This window comes from Bos mutus, chromosome 25, assembly GCF_027580195.1.
Source record: "Bos mutus isolate GX-2022 chromosome 25, NWIPB_WYAK_1.1, whole genome shotgun sequence".
Taxonomy (NCBI): domain Eukaryota; kingdom Metazoa; phylum Chordata; class Mammalia; order Artiodactyla; family Bovidae; genus Bos; species Bos mutus.
The window spans coordinates 24067264-24091281 of NC_091641.1; the positions used below are offsets into that span (position 1 = coordinate 24067264).

The 24018-nt window shown below is 42.8% G+C and overlaps 1 non-coding gene across 1 annotated transcript; it reads left to right on the forward strand.

Annotated features, from left to right (window-relative positions):
* Positions 1-9408: 9408 nt before the first annotated feature.
* TRNAW-CCA (transfer RNA tryptophan (anticodon CCA)) lies at positions 9409-9480 on the forward strand. Its single transcript has one exon. It is a non-coding gene; the product is annotated as a tRNA-Trp (tRNA).
* Positions 9481-24018: the final 14538 nt, after the last annotated feature.

Below are 24018 nucleotides of genomic sequence, written 5' to 3' on the forward strand. Positions count from 1 at the left end.
GTTTGATGGGCTTGTTGTTGTTCAGTCACTCAGTCATGTCCGACTCTTTGCAACCCCATGGATTGCAGCATGCCAGGCTTCCCTATCTTTCACCATCTCCCAGAGCTTGCTCAAACTCATGTTTGTCAGATGCCATCCAACCGTCTTGTCCTCTGTCATCCCCTTCTCCTCCTGCCTTCAATCTTTCCCAGCATTTGGGTCTTTTCTAGTGAGTCAGTTCTTCACATCAGGTGGCCAAAATACTGGAACTTCAGCTTCAGTATCAGTCTTTCCAAAGAATATTCAGGACTGATTTCCTTTATGATTGACCGGTTTGACCTTGCAGTCCAAGGGACTCTCAAGAGACTTCTCCAACATCACAGTTCGAATGCATCAATTCTTTGGTGCTCAGTCTTCTTTATGGTCCAACTCTTACATCCATACACGACAATTGGAAAAACCATAGCTTTGACTATATGCACTTTTGTTGGCAAAGTAATGTCTCTACTTTTTAATATGCTGTCTAGGTTTGTCTTAGCTTTTCTTCCAAGGAGCAAGAGCCTTTTATTTTCATGACTGCAGTCACCATCTGCAGTAATTTTGGAGTCCAAGAAAATAAAGTCTGTCACTGTTTCCATTGTTTCCCCATCTATTTGCCATGAAGTGATGGGACCAGATGCCATGATCTTAGTTTTTTGAATGTTGAATTTTAAGCCAGCTTTTTTACTCTCCTCCTTCACCTTCATCAAGAGGCTCTTTAGTTCCTCTTTACTTTCTGCCATAAGGGTGGTGTCATCTGCCTGTCTGATGTTATTGATATTTCTCCCAAAAATCCTGACTCCAGCTTGAGCTTCCTGCAGCCCGGCATTTCACATGATGTACTCTGCATATAAGTTAACTAAGCAGGGTGACAATATACAGCCTTGATGTACTCCTTCCCCAATTTTGAACCAGTCCATTGTTCCATGTCCGGTTCTAACTGTTGCTTCTTGACCTACATATAGGTTTCTCAGAAGGCAGGTGATGGACCAAACATATTTTTCAAATTCACATTAATATAAATAGATAAGAAATCCATAATCATTTAAATGAAAGTGCTTGCCTATGTGTTACATATAATTTGCTTGTACTGTGCATTCACTATTTAGGGAAACACTGATCCCCCAGACATTACAAATTTCTTGGCCATGATCCAATCTTTGCCTCCTCCAAGCTCATTTCTCAGATATGCTATGCTCCAGCCTTCTGGACTCATGTGTTCTTTTAGGCTTGTGCCTAGCTTGATCATGTCCAGTGACTGCACATGTTGCCCCAGCCAAGAAGAGCATCTGTACCCTGTTTCCTGGAGAACTCCCATTCCTCGTTCATGTCAGTCCAAGTCCTCCCACTCCAGGATGGCTTCTTCATCCCAAACCTGCATCCACACATTTGGACATGCTTCCACTAGCACTCAGTGTGCAGAACTATAATAACTAAGTGATTAAGAAAAGTAGGGACTGAACTGGGTAGCTCTAGGTTCAAATCCCAGATCTACCACTTATTATCTGTTGTGAAATGAAAGTGAAAAAGTGTGAAAGGGTTAGTCACTCAGTCATATCCTACTCTACCCCATGAACTATAGCCCACCAGGCTCCTTTGTCCATGGAATTCCCCAGGCAAGAATACTGGAGTGGGTAGCCATTCCCTTCTCCAGGGGATCCTCCTGACTCAGGGAACAAAGCCAGGCCCCCTGCATTGAAGACAAACTCTTTACCATCTGAGCCACCAAGGAATGTGTGTGCATGCGTGCTAAGTCGCTTCAGTTGTGTCCCACTCTTTGCAACCCTGTGGACTGTAGCCCACCAGGCTCCTCTGTCCATAGAATTCTCCAGGCAAGAATATTGGAGTGGGTTGCCACGCCCTCCTCCAGGGGATCTTCCCAACCCAGGGGTCAAAGCAGCATCTGTCATGTCCACCTGCATCGGCAGGCAGGTTCTTTACCACTAGGGCCACCTGGGAAGCCGCACCAGGGAATGGGAGGCCTCAGTTCTCCCATATGTAAGATGGTGATAATCATAACATCTACCTCCTTGTTACAGTGGGGATTAAAAGATGTGTTTAGCAGATATGGTGTTCCCTATACATAGCTATTGCCTTTACAGCTGTTTCCCCTAGTACTTTACTAGCTCTTTTGAGCTTCTGAACTTCTTATTTGCAAATCTGTCAGGTTTATCTTCAAAACAGATCTCATTTCTCAGCACACTGTAGCTCATCCACAGCACCTGCCAAACCACCATCCTCTCCCACCTAGATATTAGCCTCCTACCAGACTGTGTACTGTGCCCACTCCCTCAGACTGTGCTTTACAGCAGCCAGAGGGATCATTCAACGTAGAAGTCAGATTGGGCCTTATCCTGCTCTGAACCCTCTAGTGGTTTCCTATCATTCCTAATGTAAAATCCTGGCCCTGCCTTCTCCTCCCTTGCACCCCCTTCTCCAGCCACACCGGCCTCCTTGTTCCTCTGTCTCATGTAGCAAGAGCTTTGCACTGCTGGTCGGTCCTATGGTCTGCTCTCTCCACGGGAAACTGCACTGCACAGCTGGATCTGTCATTTCATTCAGGTTGCTGAGCAGTTGCTGTTTCCAGATCTTCTCAGACCCTACCCAAAAGGACCGTCACCACCCCTCTCCAGTCCTCTGTTCAAAGCATCACAGCTTCCTAATATGACTTTTAAATTTGTCAGTCTGTCCCACTGAATGCATGTTCTGCAAGGCCAGGGGATTGACTTTATTCATTGCTGTCCCCCCACTCCCCCCCACCAGTGCCTGGCACATAATAGACACTCAATAAATATCTGCAGAATGAGTGGATGAATGAATGACTTCAGTACCTAGTACTGGGCCAGGCATACTTTGTGAGCAAATGTTTAGAGAGGAACAGAGAGAGAGAGAGAGAAGAAAGCAAGGAATAAAGGAAGGAGAGAAAGAAGTCCAGAGGATTCTTTTTATTTGCCCTGTCTCTTTAGTGAGGTATAATTTGCATCCCATAAAAATTATCCATTGCAAGTGTACAGTTCGGTAAGTCTTAGTAAATTTCCACAGTTAGGAAACCATCCCCACAATCCTGTTTTAGAGTTCTTTTATCACTCTCCTTGCTCATTTGCTGCCAGTCCCTACTCAGAACTCCAGTCCCAAGCGACCACTGATCAGCTTCCTCGCGCTCTAATTTTTCCTTTTCTAGAAATTTCATATAAATGGAATCATACATTATGTAGTCTTTTCTGTCTGGCTTTCCCCACAAAGTTCCATAACTATTTTTAGGTTCAGCCATGTCAGGCATGCATCGGTAGTTTGTTCCTTTTAATGCTGGAGTAGCATTCTAGCCCATGGATGTGCCACATTTTATGGTGGCACTAGTGGTAAAGAACCCACCTGCCAAGCAAGAGACGTGGGTTCAACCCCTGGGTCGGGAAGATCCCCTGGAGTAGGAAACAGCAAACGCCTCCAGTGTTCTTGATTAGAAAATTCCATGAAGAGAGGAGCCTGGTGGGCTACAGTCCATGGTGCTGCAAAGAGTCAAATGTGACTGAGCACACGCACGCACACACACGCCAGTTGATGGATGTTTGTAGGGTTCCCATTTTTAGGCTGTTATGAAGAATGTGGTCATGATTTTCATGAACAGGTTTTGGAATGGATATATATTTCCAAATGTCTGAGATGAATGACATCTAGGAGTAAAATTGCTGGGCCACACAGAAAGCATTTTGTGCTTTAGAGTCCAGAAGATTTTGATGCCCTAAAACATGGCTTACTTTTGGAGTCTCCACCTAGGCTTGTAAGAAAATGACCCAAACATGGTAGAGAAAAATGCCAGTCAAACTCAGTTTGAGCTGCCAGCTCAGCTCCAAGCCCTCAATTGCTGCTTTAAGTGCGTGGCCAATTCATTACGCCTGTGTTTGAGGCCCATTTGTTGCTGCATTTGATGTATTGTCTGTTGGGAGGTGGTGAAATTTGCCAGCCTCGAGACTAACAACTGAGCCTTATTTTTCACCCAGTGATTCTAAAGAAGTGTCTTCTTGGCAGAGGTTCGAGAGAGAAACAGTTGATGAAATTGATTGTGGCACAATGATGTGGGAAGAAGTCACACATTTTTTATCACTGAAAGGCACAAATAAGAGGTGAAGTGAACACAGGTGATCACAACCGTATGGAAGCTTCTCTGGCCCCTATTAGATTTTGGCCCCTTCCAAGTGTCACCATTTCCAACTGTAGATGTCCCCAGCACCGAGATCTCAAGTCCTGCCAGATGCATCATGCCAGATCCTTGCTTTGGGTTTTAAACTATATCTACTATGATAATGAGGCTGCAGGTAGCCTTTACACAGAGCTTTGAGGCTCTCATCTCCTGCCTTACCACTGATCCTGCACTTTGCTCTGCTGTACTTCAGTTTCAAAGACTTTACCCAGGGAGGGAGTTGACCTCCAGGTAGAAACCTCAGGGGCTTCTTGTCCCGTTGAGAAAAACGAACCTTGAGAAAAATGGAAAGCTCACTCACCTCTCGTTAGTGATCTTTTGTAGCATAAAATCAGAGTTGGTCCTAGGATAGAATTTTAGCTTCTAAGTCAACTTCTGATGTTCATGATTGAACAATGTGTATTCAAAAGAAGAAGAAAATAGCAGACTAAAAGCAGAAGTTCTCAAAGCCTTGGGTAAATAAATATCCTTTCTGATGGGTTTCAGTCTCCCTGAAGAGAAGACACTGACAAAATGATGAGTCAAGGAAGCAGATTTCACATGAATTTTTGTTGCTTGATGTAACAGGGGTTCTGCCTGAGAAAATGGGGATACAAGCTATTTTGCAGGTCAGACAAATTGGGAGGTCAGCATCCCCAAGATAATCCATGTGCACGTGTTGATTGATGAGGAATAAAAATGTGGGGTTCTCACTGCCTGCAAGGATGGTGTACAAGCCCCGAGGAGAGAGCTGCTGAGGGAGTACCTTTGAGCCTCAAGCTCAGACAGCTTTGGAGACCAGGGGACCAGGTGGGGGCAGGTGCAGTGGCAGGGTGGCATTCGACTCACGTCAATACAGCATGGCTTCCGCTCAGGAAAGACTGGACATTTGGTCTTCCCCAGTGGGGCAGACTTCAGGCTCTGGACTGACCACTTGGGTTCAAACTCTGGCTCTGCTTCTTTCTAACTAACTTTGGGCAAGTTGCTTCTCCTGTTTGAGTCTTGTTTTTCTCATCTGTAAAATGGGTATATTAATTAATAATGACAGCCTCCTAAGTCTGATGTGAGGAATATGTAAGTTCCCACATGGAGAGTGCTTATCTGGATGTACAGAGAGTGTTTGCTAAGTGCTGGATAGTTTTTTGATGTTGCTGTTGTTAAGGAATTCCAGCTTTGAGAAGCACTGGGCGACAGCTCCCTAATGTATACATCAATGCTGTCAAGGTGGTTCCAGCAGGAGCTGGTGAGCGGTAGCCACTGAAGAGGGGCCTGGGGCAAACATAGCTTGAACAAATTATTTTAGAGCTAGTGTGAAACCCCTTTGAGACTTGCAGCAAAATCTGGGTGAGACCTCACCTGGAAGGGGAGAACCCAAAGGCTACACAGATGGGGTGTCAAACAGTGAAATAATGGTGACCCACTGTCAGTAATGACCTATTAAACTCTCAGCTTCAGGGTCATGGGGCTATCCAGGTTACCCCCAAAAGAAACTGGTAGAGACATAGAGGAAATAACTGCTGAATAGTTAACAACTGAGAGCATAGCCATCCACACTCCCTGGGCTCAAATTCCAGATCTGTCACTTCCTATCTATGTGTTCTGAGCAAGTTAAATTTCTTTGTGCCTCAGTTTCCTCAACTGCAAAGTGGGAATAAAACTAATAGTCCATATTTCATAAGTTATTTGTTAGGCTTTAAAGCAATCATTAAAATAAAACACTTGACATGATATAGTGCCCAGTAAACATTAGTGAGTCAAGCTAGCAGATTAGAAGGACGAAATTCCCATGTGCAAATGCCCAGAGGCGCAGGAGGCAAGGTCTGAGACTGCTCTAGGCTCACAAGACTTCTCGTCACAAGTAAAGTCATGACGAGCAAGAGAGGAATTCCTGGGGGGTCAGTCAATGATCCTGTTTGTGTGTGTGTGTGTGACCATCTGAACTGTAAGCCTTTGACAGCAGGAATCTTGTTTTCTCTTCTTTGTTCCCAGACCATCTACCACTACACCCGGCAGGCAGTAAGTGCTAAGTTGGCATTTTCAAGATGTAAAAAGCACTGGAAAAAGCTCCAGACCAGGATTCTGGTCCACCTTGGCCTTTACTGATTTTCTCTGGGCCTATGGCCAAGTCATACCATTGAAGTCCAGGTTTGGCTGGACCAACAGAGATCATGGAAAGGATTTTATTTTCTATATTTTTTTTATCATCCAAAAACTGTCTGTTATTCATTTTATCAACACTTACTGCCAAATAAAAGATGCTTCCCCAGGGGGCACAGTGGTAAAGAACCCACCCGCCAGTGCAGGAGATGCAAGAGACTCAGGTGTGGTCCTGGAGTCAGGAAGATCCCCTGGAGTAGGACATAGAAACCCATTCCAGTATTCTTGCCTGGGAAATCCCAAGGACAGAGGAGCCTGGTGGGCTACAGTTCATGGGGTTACAAAGGAGTCCGACATGACTGAGCACACAGCACGAGCACAAAGCATTAAGTGTTAACTCCCAGGAAGTTCGGTGAGGCTCCTCTTTGCTCCTGGAAGGGATTTTAGAGATGAGGAAATGAAGGCCTAGAGGACAGAAGGAACACAGTTAATGTAGACTCTGAGATAGCAATAGAGTCGGGCCTGGAAGCCACTCGCTCTGCTAAGTCCAGTGTCCATTCCCCACTTGATTGCTCACAGGGCAGATCAATGGCAGATTTTGCTGTGTAGTTGAACTTCATAGCCTCTATCAAGCTTGTGTATTTATTTTCAGTGAGCTGATCAATTCACCCTGAAACTATTCTTTCAAACAAAGTTAGGGATTAATAATACACAGTTAAACCAGTGGTATGAAGAAATGGTATGAATCCTATGTTACAAATGAGGACAGTTAGCCTCAAGAAAGCTGAACTTACTTGTCTAGGTTCTCACACCTGGTACGGAAGTTGCAGAGTGCACATTCAACTCAGATCTCTCTGAAGCCAAAGCCCATGCACTTACCTACTGAGAGCAAATTCCAGGTATAGTTAAGGAACTTTGCCTGGGTTCAAGGGTTCTACTAGAAGTCTGGGGTTCTGCCTGCCCCACTAAGAAAGGCCTTTAGGATAGAAGGGTATAGTATGAGGTGATGGCTCAGCTATTCAGGAGGTTCAATGCCCTCTTGGTGTTCTTGGCTATTTCGGTAAACCAGTTAAAATCTCAATCCCTCCCTAATTCTCTCCCTTTCTCCTTCCCTGAGGGGCACTGAGCCTGAAGAAAAGTCTTCACTCTCACCATGCCTATTTCCCCGACTGAAAACAGAGGTCAAGTAGAAATGTAGCTTCATAATTTGCAACTGATGGGAGAGAGCAGGGAATGCTCTGAGTGATGGTATTATATACAGTACGAAGGATGTGGGTCACCTTCAAATTAAACAGCCTCCAGAGACTCCACAAGTTTCTCCCTCCTAGCCCTAATCCTCTTCAAGAGAATCAATGTTTTCACCTTACTTTAACTGAAATTAATATTTAAATCCCCATTACCACATAAAATGTCTTGTGCATTTCCATAGATTTACCAAATGTCTTTTGCATTTATTTTTTTTTTTTCATAAAGATCTATCTTAATCCAATACTGCTCCATCTCCATTAAGGCATCTCCTTTAAAGGCTAGCCCCATAAGAATGCTCCTTAAGTGGCTGCAATTTCACCCCCATGTCAGCTGGAGAATTCTAAAGATAAATGATAGCTACAATCTCGTGAGCACCTACTGTGTGCCATGCCTCTTACACAATGATAGATTATATAATTTAAATTATAATTTTGGTTACTGAAACTGAAATTCCCCAAATTGCAATGGTTAAATGATATTAAATTTTATTTCTCTCTCATTTAATAGTCAAGGAGTAAGCTGCCCAGGGTTGGTATGGGGTCTCCAGGATACCAGAAATCCCAGGTTCCTTTAATCTTGTTGCTCTGCCATCTTTACATATTGCCCTCATTAACCTTGTCCACGATGGTGCATTGCTACATTCCAGCCAGCTGGGAAGAGAGATGGAGAAAAAGAACGCCCCTTTCCTTTAAGGATGTGAACTTATGAATAGCATAGTTGTACATTTCCCATTAGCCAGCTGCAAGGGTGGCTGAAAATTGTAATCTTTAATCTCCTTGGGTGGCACAGACCCAAGGAGAAATCAGAGGTTCTAATTCCATCGATATAGGTTTCTTGCACTGCAGGCATATTCTTTACCATCTGAGCCACCAGGGAAGCCCAATTCCATACACAAAGATAATGATATGTTAATACATACTATATCAGATGTTTCTAAAGGAGATCAGGCCACAAGATTTTTGAACCTATGATAAGAAAAGGCTGAAAAGAAAATTCTCTGAGAGAAGTACAGCTTTACCTGGACTGGAATCTCCATGCCTCATTTCCAGCTTTACTTAATATAAAATAACCTCAAAGATGGGATGTGGGATTGTTCTGTCTATGAGCAGGGACAGGTTACAGCCCTGTGGGTGGGGCTGGGGTTTTCCCTGAAAAGAGAGGTTCCTGCAGTTAGACCTCCTGGAGGGTGGTCAGTCCTGGAGCAGGAAATAAGAATTCTGAAAACAGATCTTAAATGAGAAGGATGGAAAGTGGTCTCCTCTGTGAACTGGGGGTCAGCTGGGCCTGGACTCAGTGCAGAGATGCCTGGAGTATTTCTGGTGAGGGAAGGGGGGGACTCTAGCCCAGCATGGTGAAGCAGGCTGAGAGAGACATAGAGAGCCAGGCATTCAAGAAAAGCTGAGGACACATCTGGACCAGTTCAGTCATGTGTGTGTGTGCATGTGTGTGAGTGTGTGTTCAGTTGCTCAGTCGTGTCCAACTCTTTGTGACCCCATGGACTAGACCTCTAGGTTCCTCTGTCCATGGAATGTTCCAGGCAAGAATACTGGAGTGGGTTGCCATTTTCTACTCTAGGGCATCTTCCCGACCCAGGGGTCGAAATTGCATCTCTTGCATCTCCTGCATTGGCAGGTAGATTCTCTACCACTGTACCACCTGGGAAGCCCCTGTTCAGTCATAATTATTCTCTATATTATTTCCTTCTCAACTAGCCCCAGGTTGCCAATAAATGCTTGTTATTAGCTAATATTGATCTCTGCTCTAATGGGGGAATGAAGGCAAAGTGCCTACACCACACTTAGGGGGAAGTAGGCGTGTAACTCTAGCCTTCCTTCAGACCTTCAAATATGCCACATCCCTTCCTGCCTTCCCTGGTGGCTCAGAGGTTAAAGCGTCTGCCTCCAATGCAGGAGACCCAGGTTCGATCCCTGGATTGGGAGGATCCCCTGGAGAAGGAAATGGTAACCCACTCCAGTATTCTTGCCTGGAGAATCCCATGGACGGAGAAGCCTGGTAGGCACTGTCCATGGTGTCGCAAAGAGTCGGACATGACTGAACAACTTCACTTTCATTTTCCTGCCTCAGGGCCTTTGCACATCTCTCTGCCTGGAAGGCTGGCCTCCACCCACTTTGTCTGTACATTCCTACTGAGTCTGACCTATCACTGAAAATGTCACTTCTTCAAGAAAACCCTCCTAATTGTCGCCCTCAGACCAGGTAGATGCTTCCTATGTTCTCTCATAATCCCCTAATTATCATATTCATGATTTGCAGTTACATACTTATTCATGGGATTGTTTGATCAGTATCTTTCCCTCCTGTGCTGTGCTGTGCTTAGTTGCTTAGTTGCTGTGCTCTTTACAACCCCATGGACTGCAGCCTGCCAGGCTTCTCTGTCCATGGGGATTTGCTGAAGAGGGTTGCCGTGCCCTCCTCCAAGGAATCTTTCCAACCCAGGGATCCCACATTATAGGCAGATTCTTTACCATCTGAGCCACCATGGAAGCCCTCTCTCTCTCCTACTAGACTGTAAGTACAAGGAGAGGAAACATATTCAATTTTTCTCACTCTTCAACTTCCAGCATCTAAGACAGTTCCTGGCATGTAGTAGGTACTCAATAGAAATGTGTGGAATGAATGCTGAGAATGGTGTCCCATCACAGAGGCCAGAGTACTTGGGCTCATCAGCAGAGCACATCAGCAGAGCAGTCTTGAGGACCAGAGTATTGGCCCTCAAGGGACTTTGCCACAGTGGCATGAAGGGAAGACAGGGACAGAAACATTGGCAATTCAGAAGGTCCCCTAAGAGCTTCTCAGAAATACTTCAGGAGACACACTGGGGCATAAGGGGCCTAACCTGGAAGGCTCTTATGTCCTCATCATCTAGATTCTACACATGGAAATGATCTCATCTAATTCTCTAAGCATCCTGTGGGACAGGTGTTTTTATCTCCAATTAATAGATGTGAAAACTGAGATCCAGAAATGTTTGAAAACCACTCAATGACATACAGTCGGTAAATGAAGTCTGGGTTCAGACTCCTGTCATCTCCAAAGATCACCCTCATGCTACCCATCCGGTTTGTTCCCCAGAGAAACAAAAGGAAATGGGAAAAAACTACAAAGTCAACTCACTGAAACAACTCAAGTGTCAACTGTTTGCAGCTCATGGCTGGTCCAGGAGGCCTTTCCTTCTGCATGAATGTTTCTGCGGTTGAATACCCCTAGCCTACTCCCAGACCTCTGCTACTTAAGCTTGACACTTACTACTTTTCGTGACATTTGGTTCCAGTTATGCCCTTTGGCTTCTGCCAGCAGACTCTCAGGTTTCCATATCTTTGAAGGCTGCTACTGTCACTTCCCTGTGAAACTACCTTTCTCCCAGCCTAGCTGGATTTCTCTTTTTTCTTTCATGCTTTGGGGTCCTGTGAACACATCTATGCTGCTTTAAGGCTAGCAACCCAAACAGATGCCTAAGTAGACCTGGTCTTTCCAAAGTACAGTTTTGCAAAGCTTCTGAAATCTGCATCTGTTCCATCAAGCATTTCTGCTTCAGGGGGTTTATCTCAAGAACTAATCAGACAGATGTGTAAAGATGTCAAATCAGGGATTTTTTACTGGCAGAAATATTTGCAACAGTAAAAATATGGAAACAACCAAATATCCAATAATAGGGGATCAGTAAAATAAATGGAGAGACATCTATACAATGATATACATTAAAATGTGCATATATGTCATTAGAATGACATATACAGACTTTTGCTGATGTTGAAAAATATTCACAATGAGAAAAAGTAGGTTCAGAAGCAAATTGTATAATATGATTTCATTTCTGTTACAATCAGGTTCATTTGTTGATTCAATAAAATGTATTGAGTGGTTGCTCTTTATCAGATGCTATAAGAGTTGGGGATATAGCAGTGAACAAAATTAAGATTGTCCATCAGGAAATCACCAATCCATTGACCAGTCTCTGCTGGTGACCACTGAGGTCAAACTCTGAGCCTCCATTTTCTCATCTATCAAGAAAGAATAATAAGAGTTATCTACAGAGATGTGAGGAGGTTAAACACGAATGAAAACAAGGGTTCAATAAATGTAAGAGAGTGTATTTATCACACCAAAATCTACTACTCCCTACTACTCCCATTTACCAGGGATTATTGTGATCTTGGGGCTTCCTTGGTGGCTCAGACAGTGAAGAATCTGCCTAGCAATGCAGGAGATTGGGGTTCAATCCTTGAGTTGGGAAGATCCCTTGGAGAAGGAAATGGCAATCCACTTTAGTATTCTTGCCTGGAGAATTCCAAGGACAGAGAAGCCTGGAGGGCTGCAGTCCAAGAGTCAACACAACTGAGCAATTAACACTTAAAAACTTATTGTGATCTTATGTAAAAACCCTGAGGCTGCGTCTCAAGTTTTAGTCTCAACAAAACTATCAAATACCTCATATGAAAGAAAGAAAAAGTGAAGGTGTAGTCACTCAACCTATGTCGACTAGGATAAATCACTACATTCAGTCACTTCAATCAGTTGGTTAGTTAGTCATTCAACAACACTTACTGAGCATCTACGATGTCTCCTTCCATAGCCTCAAAGTTTCTACACCCTTTAGGCCCTACCGTCACTCTGTTCTGTTCTCCTACCACCAGCTTCCCAACTCCGGCCTTCTCGAAGTTTCTCAAACACAGTAAGTTTGTTCCCATTTCAAGACCTGGTGTTTCCTCTTCTTTCTGTATGTCATAACTGGCACTTTCTATTCTCCCAGTCTCAGTTTGAATATCTCCTCTCAGAAAAGTCCTCAGCATCCTAGGGCATCCTAGACCCCTGCTCACAACTCAACTCTGGTGTCTTCATAACATTACTACGATCTTAAGATCAAATTTATTTTCTTGTTTATTATCTGTCTTCCTCAATATAATGTAAGCTCCAGGAGAGCAGACACCTACTTTGTCTAGTTCATTGTTGTACTCTAGCTCTTAAAACTGTACCTGTAATATAATGGATGTTTAATGAATCAGGTCAGAGGAAAGAATGAAAGGATGGGCCTGGCCCTTTACTAAGGCAGAGGACACACCCATGAACAGGACACACATAATTTGTTGTAGTCATCACCTTGTGATGTCTAGTTTCTCTGTCCTCCAAAAGGGAACTATTCTTGCCCCTGTCTTACCTGAGAATTCTTTATAGTTTCGAAACTAACATTCATTTAAATATGCACAGCCCCCATCATATTCTTTCTTCAAGATTGTCCTGCCAAAGTGCTGAGTAATTATCTTTTAGGAGTTACAATGGCTCCAAATTTTGATTAAGCGTTTTCCTGGCTTTTAAGATGCCAGGCCAGACTATTAGGCTGTGTTCTGCTACGGCATTACTCAACGCAGTGATTGACTGAGACAGACTTTGTCCTCCACTTACTTTGCAGTTATTTCCTTAGTATTTTGATCCAGGCAAGAAGTATGACATTATTGATTTGCTCTGCTCCATGCACCAACTGCCTCATCTGCAAGAACAGGAATCTTTATGGCTTCAATAATTTCCCGGAGTGCAGAGAACTCTTTTATATTTTTGCTTGGCGCTTTGCAATTCTGTAAATTTTTTATGGACTCTGAGGTTAAGTTTTGTCCTTTGCTCTCAGGCTCATCGGCATGTCTGCTTGTGCTCTATGAAAGAAACTGACCCCTTTGGTACCCAGTTTTGTTGCAGGCCATTCTTATCATCAGACAGGGAGGGAGAGAAGAAAGAGGAATAGATTAGAATTCTAGAATAGAATAGAATTCTAGAAGAATAGAACTCTATATTCTTTTTACTGGAAAAAAAAAAAAAAAGCAGCTCAGTAAAGTTTAGTGATTTACCTAAAAGAACCCCTATTAGTAGTGAATAATAAGTGAGAAACATTCTTCTGCTTCTGGGGCCATCATTGGTGGTCTTCACCAATATTTTGCTCTTTCTGAGCACAAAATAGGGTTCCCTTTCTTTGACCCAACCAAGGCCGTGAGATTTGCAGGGGCCAATATAATGTGAGTGGAAGTGAGCTGTGTCGCTTCAGGTGGAAGCCATCCAGAGTGTCAAGATGGTAGTGTCTCCATCTACCTGCATCTCTGAATGAGCCCAAGCTCATCAAGCAAACGAAAGGTCCAGTTTACTAGGAAAATATTCAGATCCCTTCCCAACTTGACCCTAAGCTTCCTTTCCAATCTCAACCCTCCACCACTCCCCTACCCCTGGTGAGATACTCCTTCCATGTCATTAACCTCTTTCCCTGCACAGATTTATTAATTCTTTGTTTGCACAGTCATTCATTCAAAAAATGCCTACTGGGTTTCTGGTATGTTCAAAACATGCTGTGGCTTCCGTGTATCAAACTGTTGCCTATATTTCTTTATTCATGTTTCAAAGTTCAGATCAAAATCCTTTCCATTAAGAAGGCTTGTCTAACACCACTTTTTCCCAAAGCACATTTAGCCTCTTCTTTCTTCTGGGTGTTGATAACATTTTGTAGGTTTTTCTTTTACCTATTGTGCTTATGGTACTACAAATACTGTTTCATATATTTGTCTCTTTCACTAGACTGTGAACTCTTTGAAGGTAGGGATCATGCTGGAGTCATCCTGAGCTCTAATACCTGACTCATAGTTTATGCTCAATAAATACTAATGGATGGAGGAATGGACAGTGTCAATATTCTGTTTCTGCTTTCAACATCCCAGCAGCATCTTAGCTCTCCAAGGCGTAAAATGGCACCCAGAGTCCCAGAAATATGGTTGAGCTGGAAATCTGGGTGTGTCTGATTTATAAACATACCAGGTAAGTGAGGATGAGGAGCTATTTAATAACTTTGCACCTGTCTGGACAAGAAGCAGCAGAGAGAGACTCCAATAATGAGCTAATACATCTGCTTGATAGAAGGCACTTTGAGATTGGCTTGCTTAGGGGAGCAAATGCCACTTAATGAGCAGGAATCACTCTCTCAGAGGCCCTGGAAAATAATTATGCCAGTGGGGATGTTCTCCTTCTCTGCTTATATTTCAAACATAACAAGTCACGAACCACCCTCCAGAGTCCAAGCTTGGATCCCAGTGGTAGTGTATAACGAGACTCAGGCTGTGCAGCAAGGCCTGTCATTTCTGCAAGAACATCAGCACTATTGATCTGTGGAAGCAACCCTGAGTCAGCTGAGCCTTCAGACAGCCACGCCCTCACCCTACAGTTACCCTCTCCTCATGCTTGTGTCAACACAGAGCCTGGGCTTTCTGTATTAGTTTCCTCAACCACACATGACATAATCCATAGTTTCCGTTTTAAATATTTATAGAAAACTTGGAGAGAAAACATTCTCTTTTGAACAGGCCTTCTAATTTCATTTAACAGTGAATGTCAGAGCAATGAATGCTCTGCAAAGAATTTCTCTCTTGATTGTCAATCTGTAGGCAAGTAGAATGGAGAGCAGGAAGCTGCGCATTCTTTTACCTAGATTCATTCTCCATTCTCTTCACTTACCAAAGATCTGAAGTCTCCTATTAAGGGGAAAACAGCTGAGAAATCACCGTTTCATAGACTTCTAGTATTTTTTGGATTGTAAAAATGTATATCCCTTTCAATAATTTCAGGATATAGATAAAATTGAGGGCTTCCCAGGGGGTGCTAGTTGTAATGAACCTGCCTGCCAATTCAGGACCCAGAAGAGACTCGGTTTCAATCCCCGGGTTGGGAAGATCCCATGGAGGAGGGCATAGCTGCCCAGTTCAGTATTCTTGCCTGGAGAATCCCATGGACAGAGGAGCCTGGAGGGCTACAGTGCATAGTGTCGCAAAGAGTCAGACACCACTAAAGTGACTTAGCATGCACACATGCATAGATAATATTATATAGAAGAAAATAAAGGCTGCCTTTAATCCAGCACACAGAAATAATGATTATTAACAATTTGATGCCTAATCTTTTAGATCTTCTTCCAGAAAAGGATTATATTATTTGTTACTAAAATAGGATTGTATTATGCAAACTATTTTGCAAATGTCTTTTTCCTAATTATAGTTACAGTATAGAGATCTTTTTTTGCATGGAAGTGTGTTTTTCTAATGCACATAACTTAAAAAAAAAGTTTTTTTAATTGAAGGATAATTGCTTTACAGAATTTTGTTGTTTTCTGTCAAACCTCAACATGGAATCAGCCATAGGTATATATATATCCCCTCCCTTTTGAACCTCCCTCCCATCTTCCTCCCCATCTTACCCCTCTAGGTTGATACAGAGCCCCTGTTTGAGTTTCCTGAGACATACAGCAAATTCCCGTTGGCTATCTATTTTACATATGGTAATGTAAGTTTCCATGTTACTCTTTCCATACATCTCACCCTCTCCTCCCCTCTCCCCATGTCCATTTGTCTATTCTCTATGTCTATTTCTTCATTCTAATGCACATAACTTTTAATAGCTGTATGTTATTCCACTGTATAACAGTACAAGAGATAACTAATCAATCCCCTGTCACTGGACACTTAGATTGTTCCCAACTGTTCATTATTATGTAAAAAATAACTTAAAGATGTAGTGAGTATCTACAGACAGATGAGTGCCTTTCTCTTACTATTTCTTTCATATAAATTTCTTGATGTGAACCTGTGTTTTCAGAGGATATGGGTCTCTTAAAGACTTTGACTCCCATTACAAAAAGAAAAAAAACAGAAAATAAATGTTCAGTTTGCTTTCACAAACAGTGCATGACCCTGCTATTTCCTAGCAAACGTCACATCAGCTCTGTGTATGAGCCATCTTTATTTTTTGACAATCTGATGGCAGAAAAAAATCGTGATACCATTACTGTTTCCTTTTTAATACATTAATACATTTCATTAATATTAAGTTTATTAAACACATTTTTGTGAATGTGTATATTAGGCATCTTGTTCATTTTTTCCCATTGGAGTAACTTGGTACACTGCCATTTTAAATGTTAAAGATCGATATGCTGTAAATACTCTTCTTAATGCGCCTTTTGTCCTTTAACTTTGTTCTCTTTGCTGTGCAGATTTTCAATTGTGTGTAATAAAGGCATTGATGTTCTTTCCTTTTGAAAATTTATTCGGGTCATACATAGTCGATTAACCTCTAAACAGCTGTAAATGTGCTAATTTTTGCTGTATAGCAGAGTGATTCAGCTACACATATATACACATCCTTTTACATATTCTTTTCCATTATGGTTTATGACAGGATACAGAGTATAGTTCCCTGTGCTATACAGCAGGATCCCGTTGTTTATCCTTCCTGTACATAATACTTCGCATCTGCTAATCCTAAACTGCCCATCTATCCCTCGCCCTCCCGTCCTCACTTGGCAACCACAGCCTGTTCTCTGTGTCTGTGAGTCTGTTTTGTAGATAAGTGTCTCATATTTTAGACTCCATATATAAGCGATATCATACGGCATTTATCTTTCTCTTTCTGACTTACTCCATTTAGTATAATAATCTCCAGGCCCATCCACATGGCTGCAAATGGCGCTGTTTCATTCTTTTCTATGGCTGAGTAGTATTCCATTGTATACAAGCACCACATCTTCTTTATCCATTCATCTGTTGATAGATATATCAATGTTTTTTCTTGATGGTTTCTGACTTTGATTTCAAAAGGCTTTCCTCTCTCTCAAGAGAATAGAACTTCCACCTATATTTTTCCATAAGAATTTTGTGTTTATTTGCTTATTTTTAAATAAATATTTAAACAATGTGAAGTTTATTTTGATATAAAGTATGAGGTAGGGGATCTAACTTTATTCTTTCCAATAAAGTTAATTCATTTTACAATTAACCCTTCCCTCTGTTCTGAAATACTTTTATGATATATAGACATTTTCTTAGAAGAAATCCATTCATTGCTCTTCTTTTTTCAGAAAATCCTTGAATATTTTTCAGCCATTTATTGTTCCAGATGAGTTTATTATTTTGTCAAGTGATAAAAATTCTGTTAATATTTAATTAATATCACATAATATTTATATCATTTTGGATAAACTGGCAAGTATTTGATACTGAAAACATAAGATCACATTTGTTTATCTCTTATACCCTTCAATAAAGATTTTCAATTTCATACAATACAGCATATGTTTCTTTTTTTTTATTTTAATTGGAGGCTAATTACTTTACAATATTGTGGTGGTTTTTGCCATACACTCACATGAATCCACCATGGGTGTACATGTGTTCCCCATCCTGAACCCCCTCCCACCTCCCTCCCCATCCCATCCCTCTGGGTCATCCCAGTGCATCAGCCCTGAGCTCCCTGTCTCATGCATCGAACCTGGACTGGCGATCTGTTTCACATATGATAATATACATGTTTCAATGCCATTCTCTCAAATCATCCCACCCTTGCCTTCTCCCACAGAGTCCAAAAGTCTATTCTTTACATCTGTGTCTCTTCTGCTGTCTCACATATAGGGTCATTGCTACCATCTTTCTAAATTCCATATATATGCTTAATATACTGTTACAATACAGCATATGTTTCTTACTAAAGTTTTATCTAGATACCCTGCATTTGTGCTCAGAATTTTATTATGATTTTATTTTATTATTAATTTTTATGATCTATAAGAAAGCTACTGGGAATTTTTGTGTATATTTTATATATATAATTGTTTATGAAGGTAATTATTTGGTGGTTAAAGCCATTTCATAAAGAAGGCTGAGCACTGAAGAATTGATGCTTTTGAACTGTATTGTTAGAGAAGACTCTTGAGAGTCCCTTGGACTGTAAGGAGATCAAACCAATCAATCCTAAAGGAAATCAACCCTGAATATTCATTGAAAGGACTGATGCTGAAGCTGAAACTCCAATACTTTGGCCACCTGATGTGAACAGCCAACTCATTAGAAAAGACCCTAGTGCTGGGAAAGATTGAAGGCAGGAGGAAAAGGGGACAACAGAGGGTGAGATGGTTGGATGGCATCACCAACCAAATGGACATGAGTTTGAGCAAGCTCTGAGAAATGATGAAAGACAGCAAGGCCTGGCGTGCTGCAGTCCATGGGATTGCAAAAAGTCAGGACATGACTGAGTGACTAAACAACAACAAAAGCCATCTCATGGTACTTCATAATTGCAATTATATAACAAACGGACATAAATCATGCAAACTCATCTGGAAATCCCACTGATAGAATAACAGTTGCCTGGCTTAGAAAGTCCACCAAGAATAGATGTATTAATCACATTTTTTTCATTTTCTGTATTATTATTATGCTTTGATATTTTGAGGACTTGTTGACTTGGAAAAGACTGTGCCTCTCAGAGCTAGTTAATTCCTAGAGACAGCAAACTACTCTCTTACAAGCATGCTTCTCATATGCAAACAACCCACCCTCCATGCACCTCCTTTACTGAGCTCTTATACTCTTGCCCATATTCTCCTGTTCTAATCACCCTACAGCCAGGTACTAGACAAGTCAGGTCATGAATTCCTCCTGTTCCTCTGCCTCTTGACCAACCATAGTTCTTCCCCAGGGTGGACCTGCATGGAGTGGCAGACCCCTTGCTCTTGGGAACTATAAGTAACAAACTATCTTTTCGGTCTGTTCAACATGTTTCAGTCTCCTGATCTACTGGCATCATCAGACTTGAATAATAAGGAAAAAAATACATTTTAAAACAATAAAATATCAGGAAGTATGATACCAGAGCAAAATGCTAGATTTTAGAGTCACACAGTCCTAGGGCTGAAATAAACTCCCTGGCTTGCTAGCAGGGTGACCTTAGACAAATAACTCACTCCTCCAGTACTCAAATTCTCTTCATAAGAAGTCATTTGGAAATGGAATGACTCACTGAAGTTCACCCAGGCAGTTGGTGGCTGAACTGGGATTCAAACCCATATGAGTTGGAATGCAGACCCACACTCCTGCCACTTAATTGCATTGTATTCCTTCTTGCTGTGTTGTGTAAGGGTCTTTCAGGGTCCAGCCACAATTCTGAGTCCTTGACACCATCATCCAAGTCTAAGACTAGAGTCTAAGATACAGAAGAAAAGGAGAAAAGACAGAGGCTTCTTTCTACTAACTAAAGCCTACCATTTTCATTAATAGAGAATTCTGGAGTTTTGTTGATTGAATGGAGCTACTCTGAGGTCAAGACATGCTGTATATGCCCAATGAATCATGAGACACACCAGCAGCAACTTGAATAAGCAGGAAGGCAACAGTAGGAGAGGTAGCTTGGATTAAAATGGCCCTCTGATAAAGGAGCCACTCCAAGGACTCACAGCCTCACCTCAGCTCTTGTGAAATGTACGCTAAAGGTTCTGCTTCTTTACATGCATTTACTGCTTACTTTAGAGCTTTCTTTACTGCATTTACTACTGGCTTTAGAGCATACTTTCCATTGAAACTATGGTAAAGAATTCATAATCACAAATTCATATAAACCCCACAGCAGTCCTGTGAGAAAGAAACAGTCATCACCTCCATTTTATACACTGGGAAGCTGGGATTCAGAGAATAGAGTCCAACTCAGGTCATATGTCTCAGAAGTGGCAGAGACAGGATTTGAATCTAAGCTTGCCTGGCTTTTAAAGCACTTTGCTCTACTGTCTTTCTTCTGATGTTCTCTGTGCCCATTCGCATTCTGGCATTTATATGTCCTAATTGGCTATTTGTTGATCTTATTGATCCAATAATGAGTCACTAGTGAACATTCATAACAGTGTAGGTGGTATGGTCAGTAGTTTTAGACTTTATGTTGCAATGTGTTTTATATTTTAACTGTTATTGTCAGTTGCTCTCCTGCTTGTCAGCATGGCTGCTGAGGTCTCATGGCATGTTCCATGAGGCCCTGGGTGTGTAAACCATGTCTTGACCTCAGAGCAATGCCACCGCAATACATAAGAGCTGACGTTGCTTTAAGGAGACATCTCATAAAGTCCAATGGGTTCTGTAGATGAAATAATCCCACACCCGTACAACCCCTATAACATAGGATGAGAGAGGATGCACATTTGATATTGGCCAACAAGGGAAAGACATAATTGTGCAGAAACATGTTGGCAAACAATCTAAAACCGAGTGTTCCTCTTTAGTATTTAGGGAGCTCACTGGTATTCTCCTGGGGCCTTTCACTAGAGGAGCAACTCTCACCAGCCAGCTCAGTGCTACCACTCATAACCACTGTTGGTGGGAGGTGCTGAGGTCAGAAGAGCTGTCAGAGTCCATATATTTCCAAATGCCAGCCCCACAGAGTGTCACTTCCCAGGCCTGAATTGGCTGCCTCTACACATCTACAGTACATGGTCCTCCGTGGGAGTCAGCAGAAGTGGTACTTGAGAGTGAGCAGGAACAAAAAATCTCTCTTCTGAAATGTTATGCATTAATGTTGAGAGCAACATCTAGCCCGGAAGCCAGGGATTCAAAGCCTTTGATTGGTGTGTGACCTCAGGAACCCAGGGCTGCCTGGGCTGGGTGAGGCTTACTCATCATCGACATTGTCACCGAAATCACATCCAAAAGGACACTGTTCTCTTCTAAGAACACCAGGTCACAGAGCCTGCAGAGTGTATGGTAAAACAGATTAAGAGGGCAAGAAAAATTTCCTGTGCCAAGACATTGGCCTCATTTTACATGGATTAGTACCCATGACTGAAGTCATTTCCTCTGCTTTGGCTGAGGAACTTGAAGACCAGAGCCGGGACCAGGCAAGACATTGGGAGAAGAGGCAAATTACATCTCGTGACTTTCTCTGGTTGCTTGCTGATGAGCAAAAATCCATGTGTTCTGACAGTGCCCAAAAGAAAGGGATGTTTGGGGATGTCTGCAGGGCTCAGCAACAGGGAAGCCATCATGTGGTGCAGAGCCTTGTTGAAGTAACACAGCACAGGGCTTAAGGGTACAGACTGAGCCAGGTTACTCTGCCACCTACTTCCCATCTCATCTGTAAAGTGGGGTTGCTGCTGCTGCTGCTGCTAAGTTGCTTCAGTCTTGTCCATCTCTGTGCGACCCCATAGATGGCAGCCCACCAGGCTCCCCATCCCTGGGATTCTCTAGGCAAGAACACTGGAGTGGGTTGCCATTTCCTTCTCCAATGCACGAAAGTGAAAAGTGAAAGTGAAGCCGCTCAGTCCTGTCCGACTCTCAGCGACCCTGTGGACTGCAGCCTATCAGACTCCTCCATCCATGGGATTTCCCAGGCGAGAGTACTGGAGTGGGTTGCCATTGCCTTCTCCAGTAAAGTGGGGTGCAGTGAGTTGAATAGTAGTTCCCAACAATGTCAAGTCCTCATCCCTAGAACCTCTGACTGTTGCCTCATTTGGTGAAGCTTTCGTGCTGCTGCTGCTAAGTCGCTTCACTTGTGTCTGACTCTGTGCGACCCCATAGACGGCAGCCCACCAGGCTCCGCCATCCCTGGGATTCTCCAGGCAAGAACACTGGAGTGGGTTGCCATTGCCTTCTCCAATGCATGAAAGTGAAAGGTGAAAGTGAAGTCGCTCAGTCGTGTCCAACTCTTAGCGACCCCATGGACTGCAGCCTACCAGGCTCCTCCATCCATGGGATTTTCCAAGCAAGAGTACTGGAGTGGGTTGTCATTGCCTTCTCCAGTAAAGTGGGGTGCAGTGAGTTGAATAGTACCTCCCAACAATGTCAAGTCCTCATCCCTAGAACCTCTGACCATTGCCTCATTTGGTGAAGCTTTTGTAGACGTGATTAAATTAAGGACCTTGAGATGAGGAGCTTACCCTGTATTGTCCTGGTGGACTCTAAGGGCCATCATAAGTGTACTTATAAGGGAGCTCTTATTTGACTCAGACACAAACAAGATGAGAAGGTGATGTGACCACAGAAGCAGAGGCTAGAATGTGTGGCTATAAGCTAAGGGATACTGACAGCTGGAAGCCTCCAAGGCTGGAACAGAAAAGGAAAATATCCTCATCCAGAGTCTTAGCAGGAACACAGCCCTCCAAAACCTTGATTTCAGACTCTGGCTTCCAGAACTACAAGAGAATAAATTTCTGTTGTTTTAAGCCACCAAGCATGGGTGATTTGTTAAAGCAGCCTCAGGAAACTAATATATGGGGATTATATTTGCTACCCCTAAGGGCTATTGTAAGAATTACATGATTCAATATGTCTACAGAATTTGTAACAGTACCTGACACGTTAAAGTGCTATAACAACCTTTACCAGGTAAGTATCAACACTATTATTTTTAAATGGGGAAGAAACCAAGTCTCAGGGAGGCCCATGCAATACTAAAGTCTGAGTGCTCTTGATTGAGTTCAAGTCTCAGAACCCTAAACTCCAGCAGGAGCTTGAGGAGGTTCCAAGAGCCAAAGGTCAGAATAAAATTACATAGTCATACTTAAAACCAGGCCCGGGGTCAGGCATCTAGCACAACTCCGACCTCCTACTCCTGTATCATTGTTCCTTCCATGGGAGCTGGGTCAAGAGCAGGGAACTTTCCTTCCTCTGAGCTCAACCACATCCTACCATCTGCTCTAGTCATGTCTGAGGCCTGTCCTAGCCAGGTCCATAACAATAATAACTGCAGTCATAATAACAATAATAGCAGCCAGGCCCATTACAATGATAAAAACTTTTATTTTTACTTAAAGTGTGCCAGACTTTGAACTAAGTACTTTAGACCTTTTAATACACCTAATCCTTAATCGCTGTACCCATTTTACAGATAAGGAACTTGAGGTTCTGATGAGTTAAATGGCATGCCCAAGACTGAATGGAATTCAAATCCAGGTTCATCCCTCCACCTGTCTTTCAGTACAGCAATCTTCCTCATCATGAGAACACCTTAGAATATGGCAGGCACCTTGCCAGGGTCTCCACTTATACTTTCTGAGTCCTCTTAGGATCCTTGTTTCACAGATGAGGACACTGATATGCTATCAACACAAGCTGCCCAAGGTTACCCAGGAAACTCCAAACTCTTGACTCTAGAGCCCCAGCTCAACCTCTGGCAGGCTCCTTCCTCCTCCATTGTAGCACCGGCTCCTGTACAAACAACCAGCAGCTCAGAATTGCAGAGGAACACTAAATCCATTCTCAAATCAGCCTTCTTCCCTCAAGATGAGTGTAGGCCAGCTAAATGGGAAGCCATAAGGCTGGGTGTGCACATAGTATTTCTAACTTATGTTGACGCTTAGTCCTTGAAATTTGCAGAACCACGAAATGCTTTGCAGGAACCAGCAATGATAGGTCTTCATGGGGCTGGGAAGGCTTTCTCTGTGCTTCATCAGAGAGGCAGTTTGTGGTGGTTGTCTTCATAGAAGAAGGTCACTCACTGCACTCCTTTCCCAATCCTCATAAGCCCAACTCTGGTGGGGAGCCCCCAGCCCAGTGGGAGACCCCCACCCTGGACTTGAGCCTTGAGGTTTCTCTCTTCTGCAGCCCTGAAGTATTTCTACCTAGTGACTGAAGCTTCTTTTAATCTTTCTCACACTTGTCTTTCCCAGCTAAGACTAGAGCAGC